The sequence below is a fragment of the Acinonyx jubatus genome, chromosome B2, assembly GCF_027475565.1.
Source record: "Acinonyx jubatus isolate Ajub_Pintada_27869175 chromosome B2, VMU_Ajub_asm_v1.0, whole genome shotgun sequence".
Taxonomy (NCBI): domain Eukaryota; kingdom Metazoa; phylum Chordata; class Mammalia; order Carnivora; family Felidae; genus Acinonyx; species Acinonyx jubatus.
In genome coordinates, this window is record NC_069385.1 from 70073078 (window position 1) to 70085569 (window position 12492).

The window sequence follows — 12492 nt, forward strand, 5'->3', positions numbered from 1 at the left end:
TCAGTGTACCACACCACACAGGGGCACATATCTGAAGATGAATCATGTTCCTATATCGTTGAAAGGCAGACTTTCAAGGACATTCTGTGCAGCTAAACCTTCTCTAATCCTGAACTATGAATCCAGGGCTGTGTCAGCCAATCTGGTGTAGGAAGGAGGAATCCACTTACCTTGATTTGATATTTCTCCAACTTTCCCAACTTGAACTTGATTCTCCATTCATCCATTCAACAGGCTCATATATACCACTCACTAAGGACCCAGGACTGCTCTAAATTGTATGGCTTCAGCACCCCTCTCCCCCTCCATACACAAAACATCCCTTGCTCTTCATGTGTGTCACTTCTTTATTTGTTTGTGCCTTTTATGTGATTCTGTGTTATACTCTTATTTATGTGTTTGTGTCCTCCCCAGATGGATTATCGGCTCCAATAGGCCAACACTTGTCCAAATGCTATGACTTGTAGGGACTTTGATGTTTGTCCCCTCCCTGGCAAACTGTTGAGGAGGGTGCCACTTGCTGATGCTGTAGATTCCTCTCAGGGGCTTACCCTTCAGGCTTCCTGAGGAAAAAACAGCTTGCTCCCCCTTCCTCTTTTCTGGGGTATCTCTCTACACCATCCCCACCGCGGCATATATACTGCTGCTTCCATGCCCCCAGCCCAAGTCAGGTATCTCAGCATTGCTGGGCATACCTGGGAAGACATCATTTTTTTCTGTCAAATTGCAAGACTGTGTCCAAGGGCCACAGCCATAGCAATTTCCTCCTACACCCACACCTGACTCTGTCACACTTGGCCCTACCGTGGTGGTGGAACTCTTTGTGGAGTGCTTAGTGCAGCACTCTGGCAATTAGGGGCTTGACAAATGCTTTTCCATGATGCTGAAGCTGAGGATCAGAGGGGCAAAATATTCTCTGGAACAAAGGGGCACACTGTGAGTGAATTCACCTTTTATTATGGGCTGTTTGGCCACCAGACCCCTGCGTGCCCAGGATGAAGGGAAACAACAGTATGAACGTGAACACAGGACAGGGTACGCAGAGACTGGGGCCATGGCGCCAAGCCCGTTAGCACCAAAACATAGAAACAATAAGATCCAAAGTTAATAACCAAGTTAGGGAAATATTAACTGACACAAAGAATTTGGAAGTCACAAACTGGTTTCAGAGAAACCCCCATAGATTCCAAGCTCAATAGCAAGTGTATATTCAAAAACACTAATTAGCAGGCAAAATGCAGGTTCATGAAACAAAGTTCTAAAGAAAGCGAAGAAGGCTGGAGAGTTGGGGGGGTGGGGCAGGAGCAAGACAATTTCCCTAGCGAGAATGATGAGAGAATTGCTTGCTCAAGGGCAAATTTTATGGAAAATCATGATCCAGTGCTAACAAAGGGAGAAACCTTTCCAAAGAGTTAATGGAGCAGTTAGAGAAATTCAGGTTCAGTAAATCATGAGGACCAAGAGTATTGATCTGAACATTGTGGTGGGTGAAAATATGGAGCTGAGCTGCTGACCAAACTATATAATAGAACAGTTCTTCAAAAGTGGCTGGGGATTTTAGTTGCTGAGTTGATGCTGGAGTCTTGCCCACAGAGCTCTCCCTCCCAAGCTGGTTCTCTTAAGAAATTCTGCCCACTGTATCCTGGAGGTTAGTCACCTCTCCCATTCACATAACTGTACCCCTCATCTCTGATGATTCCACATCCACAATCTCCAGGCCAACCTCTCATCTGATCTCTGGGGGTATTTCCAAATCTCTGCAGGACATTTCTATGCTGGTGACTCACTATCACAGATACTTAGACACTCATTGTCCCAATGCCCTCACTCCCATAACCAGTGAGAAAACAAAACAAAGCAAGGAAACTAACCACAAAACCATCCAAATTGTGTTCCCTGACCTCCAGCCTTGAACACATGGAGAAACCCGTGATCCCTCCCACATCTTCAGATCCTCTACAATTTGCCAATAACAGTAGCATGTCACCTTGGCCAGTTATTCAACTTTCTCTAATTCTGTTTCCTCATCTGGAGAATGTGAATAATAAAGATTGACATGAGGACTGAAAAAGCCCAAGTGTGCAAAGTGCTCAGAATGACACCTGACACATAGTTACACACACACTATCATTTTTACCTGCGCTGGCATTACATTAAAATATTTCTTCACTTCTTTCCACTGTAGGTTCCAGCAGCATCACATCAAGGCCCTTATTGCCTCAGGCCACATTAGAATCCCAAACAAATAGAGCTAGGAGACTCCTAAGGGAAATGAAGTACTTAATCAGAGTGCTTTCACTTCTCTGCACTGACTCCTCTTAGCCTTGCGGACACCATAGCCCTCTCCCTGCTCTTCGCCAGCACCAGCATCTCCTTTTCTAAATACTCAGTCCACATCAGTCCTTGTTCAAGAACCTACAGTGGTTCCCTAGGATAAGGCTATCCCTGGGGAGTGTGAGCCCTAGGCAAATGTATTTCGCAGGTCCGTATGTGTATCAATAATTTTATTGGAAAATGAACCCATGTTACTGATGAAGATTTAAAATAATGGTGTTTATTGCCTGATGTGAACATTCGTATCTTCTTCATCCCCTGTGAAGGAGAGTTACTCCAAATCAGCATGTCAGCACCATTCTAGTGGTCCAATGTCATGCAATATTACAAAAGAAATAACTTGCTGCCCAGGGTCAGTGGGAACAAATGCTGACCAAGCTGCTCTCCTAAATTAGGCCCCACTTTGGCTTCAAGAAAATACATAAGCATGAATTCTGGAGCTCCTGTAGATATCTGGTCAACCTCATAGGCTGGCTAGAGAGAAGCACATTGCCCTAAAGGGGAGAAATGAGATCTGACTTGGACACTGAAACCCAAATAGCATTGCAGCTGGGGACTTCAAGTAACGCCATCCAAATCATGAGGACTTCTGTGGTGTGGTGACCCAAGGCAGGGATCTTGCCCATGGTTAAGAGCAGTACTGTCTCATCAGCTGGTTAATAGATTGAGATGCTACGGAAGAGTACCTCAGAGCCACTTTTCATAGCTTTATGAAGATGTCTGGCTGATTGCATTATATGTTAAATAACTAGGAACTTGGATGCATTAAAAATTAATAGAAAATTGTATGAATAATGAATATGTGGCAGTATATAAAATGATCATACATTACCTGCAGTTAGACAATGAATCCTTGAAATGGTATGAGCTATGTGACCCTATAGTCTTTTCACTGGTGGCCTGAGGTGAACAGGAACAAAGGAGAGAGTAAGTAAAATCTGGGTGAAGGGTATTCCACTGTCCGAGTTACTTATGCTTATAAAGCATGTGCCTAAGTGTCTATCCCCACTCCTTCACTCTCTGAGACCTGCCACACAGCCCTGAGCCCCTGAGCCTAAATTGCAGGTAATGAGGCTGATCCCAGCCTCCTAGGATTGATAGACCCCTTAGGATGCAAGCAAAGCAGGTTAGGTTAGCCTTCTTGGAGCCATGCCAGCCAGGATTGTGGTTGTGGGAATTTCATTGATCTGGTCTGGGCCACAGAGGGTCAGGTAGAGGGATAACCAAAAATAAGGCAGTGTAGTACCTACCAACCTCCCATCTCTATCCCTTTTTCCTCCCTCCTCCCCAAGTCTGCCTGGGGACTTCCAAAGAGAAATACTGTAATCCATGACCATCTCCAGCCTCATGAGGTCATTTTCCAAAGGTTTTATAGTTCCTCATGTCTCCTTCTCACTCTGCCAGTATCCAATTACTAGGTTCTCTCTCTCTCTCTCTCTCTCTCTCTCTCTCTCTCTCTCTCTCTCACACACACACACACACACACACACACACACACACACAGAGTGTTGGCACATTTTGGCTTCTAGAGTTTTAGATAATATGTTGGCTCAACAAGAGAAAAAAAAAAGAGCTTTTCCTGCCAAATTAAAGAGAGGCAGAGCCTGGTAACACAGGTGATGGGGCGAATATTTACAAAGTCTGCCTCCCCACACTGCTTCTTTGATGCAATTCTTTTTTTGCCCTAAAGGAATTTCATGGTAATGAAATCTGTACTCAAAAATCAAGCCTTCCTAACTAGAGATACCTTGAGACTGTTTGTTCTCTGCAGTGTAGTGGTGTGTGGTATGACCCTTTTCTGAGTGTGCATGTGAGGCAGTATGTGTGTTGGGGGAAGGGGGATGTTGCTATCAATGTATGATCTGAGCCTGCTTTGAAAGCTGATCCCAAGGGGTAAAATAAGATATGGCACTAATCTGAGGAGACATTAAAATCTTCTGACCTGTCTTATCTAACAGAATTCTGGTGCTTGTTTTTCATTATAAAGATCTGGGGTAATAACTTTATTTAGTGCTTGCATTCCCCCCCCCCCCCCCGGATTTCTACAGGAAAGTCAAAGACACTGATTTATAAACAGAGGGTTCTTATGTACTATTTTTAGAACAATGCTGTACCAGATTTATAAGGGGGTTGGGGGGGAGAAACTACAGTCACTTTTGAGCAAAGTAGCATTTCACTGCATAATAATGAAGTACTAATTGCTCTTTGTCATCACTTTTTATGCAAATTGCCCTGGAGCATTTGCCCAACATGCATTTTACATTTTAACAAAGAAAGTGGAGTCTTGATAAACAAGAATCGTATACCCAAGCAAAAATAAAAATATCAGCTATAAAATAAAACTGCTTAAGGTGCATTCTCTAAGGATATAAATTTTTCTATTATATCATCCCCCATATTAGATCTATTTGACCAAGAAATTCCTTCGAATCTGAAGTAACAGTTTATGTGTCAGGCAAATAATAATAATAATAATAATAATAATAATAATAATATTTCAATGCAAAACCTGCATATTTTACTTATCCTACAATTTACAATGGAAGTTTGATGTGAAAATTATGTTCCCAGCAGAATTTAAATAGACCAGGTCAAAATATAGATTGGCAAAGGAATCATATTGTGTCAAAGCATTTTTCACAGGCACAAATCTCACTATTTTAGAGGTTTCAGTTATTCTAATGGATTCCCATTTTCATAGAGACAGTCATCAGCGTTATCAAAAAAGAAACACAATTTGCATATCATAAATAGGTAGAGAGTTTGAAACATACCTTAAGGATGTGTGTGCTCAAATTCTGGTCTGGTGACTGTTACTGGTTCCTATCATACTGACACCAGGCAATAGGGGAGAAAAAAAGAGAAATGTGATTTATAAGTTTTCAGAGACCTTCAGAGAAATCTAAAATTCAAACCTGGCCTTCCAGGTCATTATGAAGATATATTTGTGGAGGAAAGAGGATAGAACATATTTTATTTAACAGTCTGTTAGCTTGATCTATACCATTTAAATATTTAAACATATGGTATGTGGGCCTCCATTTGTACTCTTGCCCCAGGCCCCACAAATGTTAGGGCAAGGTCTGCTTCTCAGAACCACTCCCCCACCTCCAACTCACTAGCTTCAATCAATCTGTACATGTTCATTCTAAAAATGGAATGCAATTGGTTTTAAAGGCAGCTGATGTTGAGGGCCATCACCTATGCTATTCAGTAAATCTACACTTTGCAAATAGAAAAATACAGTGTGTGACAAGGTGCTATTAATGAAGCAATAGATGATTTCTTCTCAAATGCAGAGTGATGAACTGCTGCCTTATTAAATGACCATCGTAGAGTGTTATTTCCAAAGTATGGTAATTCCTGGAATAATAATAATCATACCATGAAGCCTATTTAATTCCAGACTTCAAAGCTGTTTACAGCCTTAAAGTTATTAGTCCACAGTCCCTTCCTCTGAGTTGGATCCATAAGGTATTATCCATTCATTTTTTTATAAGCACCTAGGCCCAGACCCAGAAGAATATTGCCTAAGGTCATTGAAGGAGTCAGGGTGCGAGTGGAGTGCGGAATCCCCACTCATAGTCGCAGACCCCCTCCGTCAGACAACCTGATTATGAGATGAAATACTGGTAAACATGAGCTTCTGTGCCCAGGAAATGCACTGTGAAGGGCATAATGAATTACTTATGCTGTGTAGTGTATGTATAAATCATATTAAAGCATGCTGAATAGTACATTATCATGCTTCTATTTTGCATTACAAAAGTAACTAATGTAAGCTGCAAAGTGTACTTTTAATCCATTATTCATTTCTAAAAGTAGTCAGACCACTATTCAAGTACCATAAAAGGCTACCAGGATAAGCAAACCTGCTTTTCAATTTATGAAGATGAAACAGCAAGATTTTAAAATCAATTTTAAATTAGTCAAGCTGTATTTATGAAAACACATCAAATCTGTGCATTTCTGGTTCAGATGGAGAAATTATTACAAACCCTAATCTTCCCCCCCCCAAAAGATTATGTGTCTTAAGTCTGGAATCAATATAATTACTTTTATTATGTGTGATTCTCTGATATTATTTGTTTTACCTTACTTTTTAAATGTTTACAATGGATCAAAACTTATTTTTAGTGTTCTTTCTCATTTGGGTTGAATTATCTACATTCTGATTTTCCACAGCTACTACCTTGCCCCCAAATGTTTCCCCAGCACACAAGCAAATAATTAGGGTAGCCTTATCATCCCTGAGCACCCCATCTGAAAGACCCCTCAAAAGTCTTCCTAGTCAGGGTTCAAAATCCAGAAACCATAAAAGAAAAGATTGATGCAAACTGATACAAAAGCAACATTAGCACAAAATACAACTGACAAACTAAGTAAATATTTGCAATCTAAATCATAGTGGGTCAAGCCCTTCAATGTTGAGTGAGTCTTAACAAATTGAGAGAAGTCCAAAAGCCCAACAGAAACCGAACAAAGGATGTGAACATAAAATTCACCAAGAAAGCAATACAAATGGTTCTTTAACACACCAAAAACTGTGCAATCTCACACACAGAGCAATTCAGATCAAAGCTACATGATGATACCACTTCAAATTGGCAAACATTTCTCAAAGTTTGATAATATAATTGTTGCCAGGGCTGTGGGGAAACAATCACTTGCATATGCTAGAAGGACTGCAAATTAGAATAAATCTCATGGATGGCAACATGGCAATCCCTATCAAAGTTACTTGCTTGGACCCAGTGATCCCACTTCTGGGACTTCATCCTACAGATCCATACATCTGCACACTATGAAACAATATATATACAAGGTCACCCACTGCAGTATTATTGCAGAAATAGCAAAAATTTGGAAACAACCCAAGAGCATGTGATGGTTAATTTTATGTGTCAGCTTGACTGGGTCACAGAATGACCAGATACTTAGTCAATCATTATCCTGGGTGTTTCTGTGAGGGTGTTTTTGGATGAGATTAACATTTAAATTGGTAAACTAAGAGGTGCCTGGGTGGCTCAGTTGGTTAAGCATCCAACTCTTGATCTCAGCTCAGGTCATGATCTCAGGGTCATGAGTTCAGGCCCTGCACTGGGCTCCACACTGGGTGTGAAGGCTATGTTAAAAAAAAATCGGCAGACTGAGTAAAGCAGATTGCCCTCCCTATTGTGCATGGGCCTCATCCAGTTAGTTGAAGGCCTGAAAAGAACAAAAAGGCTGACCCTCCTCAGCCCTCCCCACCTTGCAATAAGAGACAATCAGCTTTTCCCTGCCTTTGAACTGATACTGAAATATCTGCTCTTTCTGGCTCTCAGGCTGCCAGCCTTCAGATTGGAACTACACCATCAGCTCTCCTGGGTCTGCAGCTTGCCAACTTACTCTGCAGATCTTGGGACTTTGTCAGCCTCCAAAATCATATCAGCCAGTTCCTACACACACACACACACACACACACACACACACACACACTCTCTCTCTCTCTCTCTCTCTCTCTCTCTATTGGTTTTGTTTCTCTGGAGAACCCTAATACAATAGAGAATTGTTTAAATAAACCATCATACACATATTAGGGAATAGTACTCAGATATAGAAAAACAAATGGAGATGATCTCTACGATCTCCAGGACATATTAAGTGAGTAACAGTAAGGTGCAAAACAAGACATATCATACGCTAACTATTGCGTGAAAGGAGGGATAAGGATGTATATAAGGATATGTATTTGTAATTGCTTATGTTGAAAAGAAACACAAAAGTGGTAAATAAATTTATTTCTATTGGGGGTCAAAGTGAATCAGGACATATACTTGCAAATGAATACTTTTTCGATCCTTTTGGGTTTTGATTCATATGAATATATTACTTATCAAAAAATAATTTAAATTTACAAATCAATAATAGTGCTTCTTTATCATATCACCCTAATTTATTTCTTTTATTGTACTATTACTGCCTGAGATTCTTCTTGCTTAATTATTGGTTTCCTTGTGCCCTGCTCTCTAGAACAGGGGTCAGCAAATTATAGCCCATGGGCCAAATCCAACCCACCTCTTATTTTGTAAATAAAGTTTTACTGGTAAACAGCCCTGTCCAATCATTTATATATTTCTAAGGCTGCTTTTATGGTACAGTGGCAGAGCTGAATAGCTGTGACTGAGACCATATGACCCACAAAGCCTAAAGTATTTACTCTCTGGCCCTTTACAGAAAAAGTTTACTGACTCTTGCTCTAGAATGTGAGCTCCTTCCAAATAAAATGCAAAGGCAGAAAGCTTATTTGGTCTTCACTGTATCCCTCAGAATACTGTCTAGTGCACAGTAGGTGCTCCTCAATTCTGTCACAGGTTGAGTTTCCAGGGAAATGAACTCTGAGATGGAGATTAGCAGGTGGGAGGTTTCTTAGGGAATGTTGCTGGGATCATCGGAGAAACGGGAAGGAGCAGCGTGGGGCAAAAGGAGAAGTCAAGCCTTGGTGTGGTCTCAATGAAATGCCTCACCTGAACTAGCAGGGAGTTCTGAAAATGAGGTGACCCTTCAGAGCTCTCCAAATGAATTGAGAGAGCCAGGCCATTAAACTCCCACTTGGATCTGTCATTGGATGGGAGCCAACCCAGGAAGGAGGTGTGACCTTGAGGGAAGTAGCTATCTTCAGCCAAAACTAATCCTAAATAGTGGTACCCCTAGTGAGGGCTGTCTGCCAATAGTACTCCCAAAAGCTGGGGTAGTAGGTCTTTAAGGGGAAGGAGTGGGGGCCAAACAACATAGCATCCATCACAAGGACTAATTAAATAAATGTGTTTGTATGCATCTGCTCCAGTGGTAATTCCAGTTCATAATACCACTCAGTAGATTTTATTCTCAGAATCTTTCAATATGTTTTAGCTTATATAATTTCAGAAGCAGACTCTGAGACAACCATGGGAGTGTTTGTGTGTGTGTGTGTGTGTGTGTGTGTGTGTGTGTGTGTGTGATGTAGAACACACCAGTAGAGGAATGGAGAAGTCAGACAGTGAAGGTAAGGCAGTTGAGCCACTGCCCATAGCATCATAGACAAGTGCTACTCAGAGAGGGATTCAGGGAATAGTGCCCATCCAGGAACTGTTTGCCGCTGAGTTTACATTTACAGTTGTTCTCAATTCCATCTCATTCTCATCCTTGGTTTCTGAGCAGAATTAGGTAAAACTGTTTTTCCACTCACTCAAAATCATTATCTTTAACTTAAAGTTAAGAGACAATGCCTGGACGTAAAAGTCATACTGGTGCCTAAATACTATAGAGCAACTTGATATAAAAATCTCTTCCCTTTGTTCCCTTCTCTAATAAGGGCACCTAAACACCAGTTTAGATATTATCGAATGCAAGGTGCAGGCTTGCTTTCTCTAACAACTTCTCTGCTCTAGGAGTGGCTGACCATTAGTTAGTTTCATTTCCCTTACTCTCCTATCATATGATCACCCTGAATCACCTCCAACACAAGGAAAGCTGAGAGAGAAATACCCACCTAGAACACTCAGGAGATTGCAACCAAATGACCATGCTTTTCAATCAAAGGATAGTAATTTTCACATTTTTCTAGGAAGGGTAAACTATTTCCCATCCCAAACTTAAGTTTTCTATCTTTTGAATCTAGAGATTCTGTATTTTAAAACGACAGTTCCTATGGGAACAAAGTATCAATTTCTCTTAGCAACCACTGTAGCTTTTATAGCATTGATAAACTTGGTTTCAACATGAAACTACTTTCACTAGGAGCTTATTGTTACCGTAAAACCAAGCTTACCATAGCATGATTTTAAAAAACCACATTTTAAGCAGGATATAAAATCACATATAAATAGCAATATGTACAAAATAACATATGTACAAAACACAAAAAGACTGCAAAGAAATAAACTAAAATATTAAATTATGTTCTTCATGTCCATACTTTCTCAATTTTTGCTTTGTGCACAAAATAAATCTAATGCAAAAAAAAAGTAACTCTAAACACAATATAATTTGATTTTAAGTTAGAGATAGAGAATGGAAGTATTATATAAACTCTAAGCTGAGCCTCAGACTGCTGTCTTCTCACTCTACCTTCATGACTACGTTACTGGATGGTAGAGCCCAAATCACTTAACCCCTTACCCCTGGCCTGCATGCTCTTCCCATGAAAAATGATGTCTAAGTTTCTTTGGAACCCTAAAATTTAATGATTTTATAATTTTACTTTCCCACCATAATTTTATGTTGTGGGATGGCCCAATCCTGGAGCAGTCTATAGACTCTGAAGAGCATGAAAACCACCAGGGAATAAAAGATAATAAGTATTGGTGAGGATGTGGAGAAAAGAGAACACTTCTGCACTGTTGATGGGAATGTAAGTTGGTGTAACCACGATGAAAAGCAGTATGAGGTTTCCTCAAAAAATTAAAAATAGAATCATCATATAATCCAGTAATTCTACTTCTGGGTATGTATCTGAAGGAAATAAAATTATTACCTGGAAGAGACATCTGCACCTCCCATGTTCATTGCAGCATTATTTACTATAGCCAAGATTTGGCTGGCAAGTCCACTGGCAGATGAATGGATAAAGAAAATGTGATATATATACAGAGACGACCCTTGAATAACACAGGTTTGAGCTGCGAGTCACTTATACATGGATTTTTTTAAAGTACAGTGTTGTAAATGTATTTTCTTTTCCTTATCATTTTCTTAATAACATTTTCTTTTTCTATCTTACTTTATTTAAAAATTTCCTATCCCAGTAATACACTAAATATACTGTATTTAAAAATATAGTATACAATACACATAACATACAAAATATGTGTTAATCAATTCTTTATGTCATTGGTAAGGCTTCTGGTCAACAGTAGGCTATTTATAGTTAAGTTTCTGGGAAGTCAACAGTTATACATGGATTTTTTATTGCACAGGGGTTTGGTGTCCCTAACTGCAGTATTATTCAAGGGTCAGCTATATATATATATACAATATATATATGATATATATATATATATATATGATATATGGTATATATCATATATATATCATATACATATATCACTTATGTATACATATATTATATCACATATATGTATATATAATATTACATCATATATACACATACCATCATAAATATGTATACCATATATATCTATATATAATATACACATATATATCTATATATAATATCTATATATAATATATATATATATATATATATATATATATTATATCAGCTTTCACTGGAAACTTCTTTCTCCCAGTATGAAACTAGGATCCACTGGTAAGCAAAAAAGAAAAACCCTCATAGAGGAGTTGCTTCTTGAAGATAAGCATATTTTAAAAATTCAAAACAGACATGTCTTTACTAGATGTTTATTGTAAAAAGACCACATTTAATTTAATAACCAGAAGAAAGGAGTTCAAGGATTATATGGTGCTGAGTTTTGATCCAGGGTTGGGATGGGAGAAGTGTTCATATCTTGGTGCTTATATTGCTCAACATAGGTTCTCTTTAAATGTATCAGGGGTTTAAGAAAACACAAGGTATGAAAATCAAAATGCATAAAACATAAAGTGGGGCATAATGAAACACATTTCAAATGCATTCTTACCTTTACAAAAAGATTTACATAAACTTTGAAATAGGAATGCCCCCTTCAGCATTTGAAATACCATGAGTTTGATAATACTATGTTTCTTGATATGGGTGCTGGTTACATGGGTGTGTTCATATTGTAAAAATTCGTTGAGGTGTGAACTTACGGTTTGTGCCTGTTACAATAAGTATGTTATAATTTAGTACAAACTTTACCTAAAAATTCATTCATTGTAAATAACCCAATGTGTGTACATGGATATAAGTCTGCTATACCTTTCGTAGATGGCATGTTGGAAAACTCTTGAGTGAGGTAAAAAAGGACAGGATAGAACTAGTTTGTATGAGTTCAAATGGGTCCATAGGAAGAAAGAAGGAAGACCAAGTCAAGGTCAAGTGTAACTGAATGTCAACAAAATGGCATGGCCATGTAAGATGGCCATTTTTAGGGTAAAGTCAAATGTCAGAGCTGACCATCTTTATTTAAAGAAGACTAATAAAGATACAGATTTGGGCCATGAAGGTAAAAATAAAAGCAATGTAATTTCTCTTGC

The 12492-nt window shown here is 39.1% G+C and overlaps 1 long non-coding RNA gene across 2 annotated transcripts in view; it reads right to left on the reverse strand.

The window, feature by feature from the left end:
- The window catches only part of LOC113598765 (uncharacterized), a 122447-nt gene that overhangs the window by 93295 nt on the left and 16660 nt on the right, over positions 1-12492 (reverse strand). Inside the window, exons 2-3 of one of the 2 annotated variants that reach the window (XR_008298472.1) lie at positions 5109-5165; positions 276-3234 (exon numbers count right to left, since the gene is read on the reverse strand). This is a non-coding gene — a long non-coding RNA (uncharacterized LOC113598765). Of the gene's footprint in view, positions 1-275; positions 3235-5108; positions 5166-12492 lie in introns of those variants that run through there. The other variant, XR_003419479.2, reaches the window with a different exon arrangement.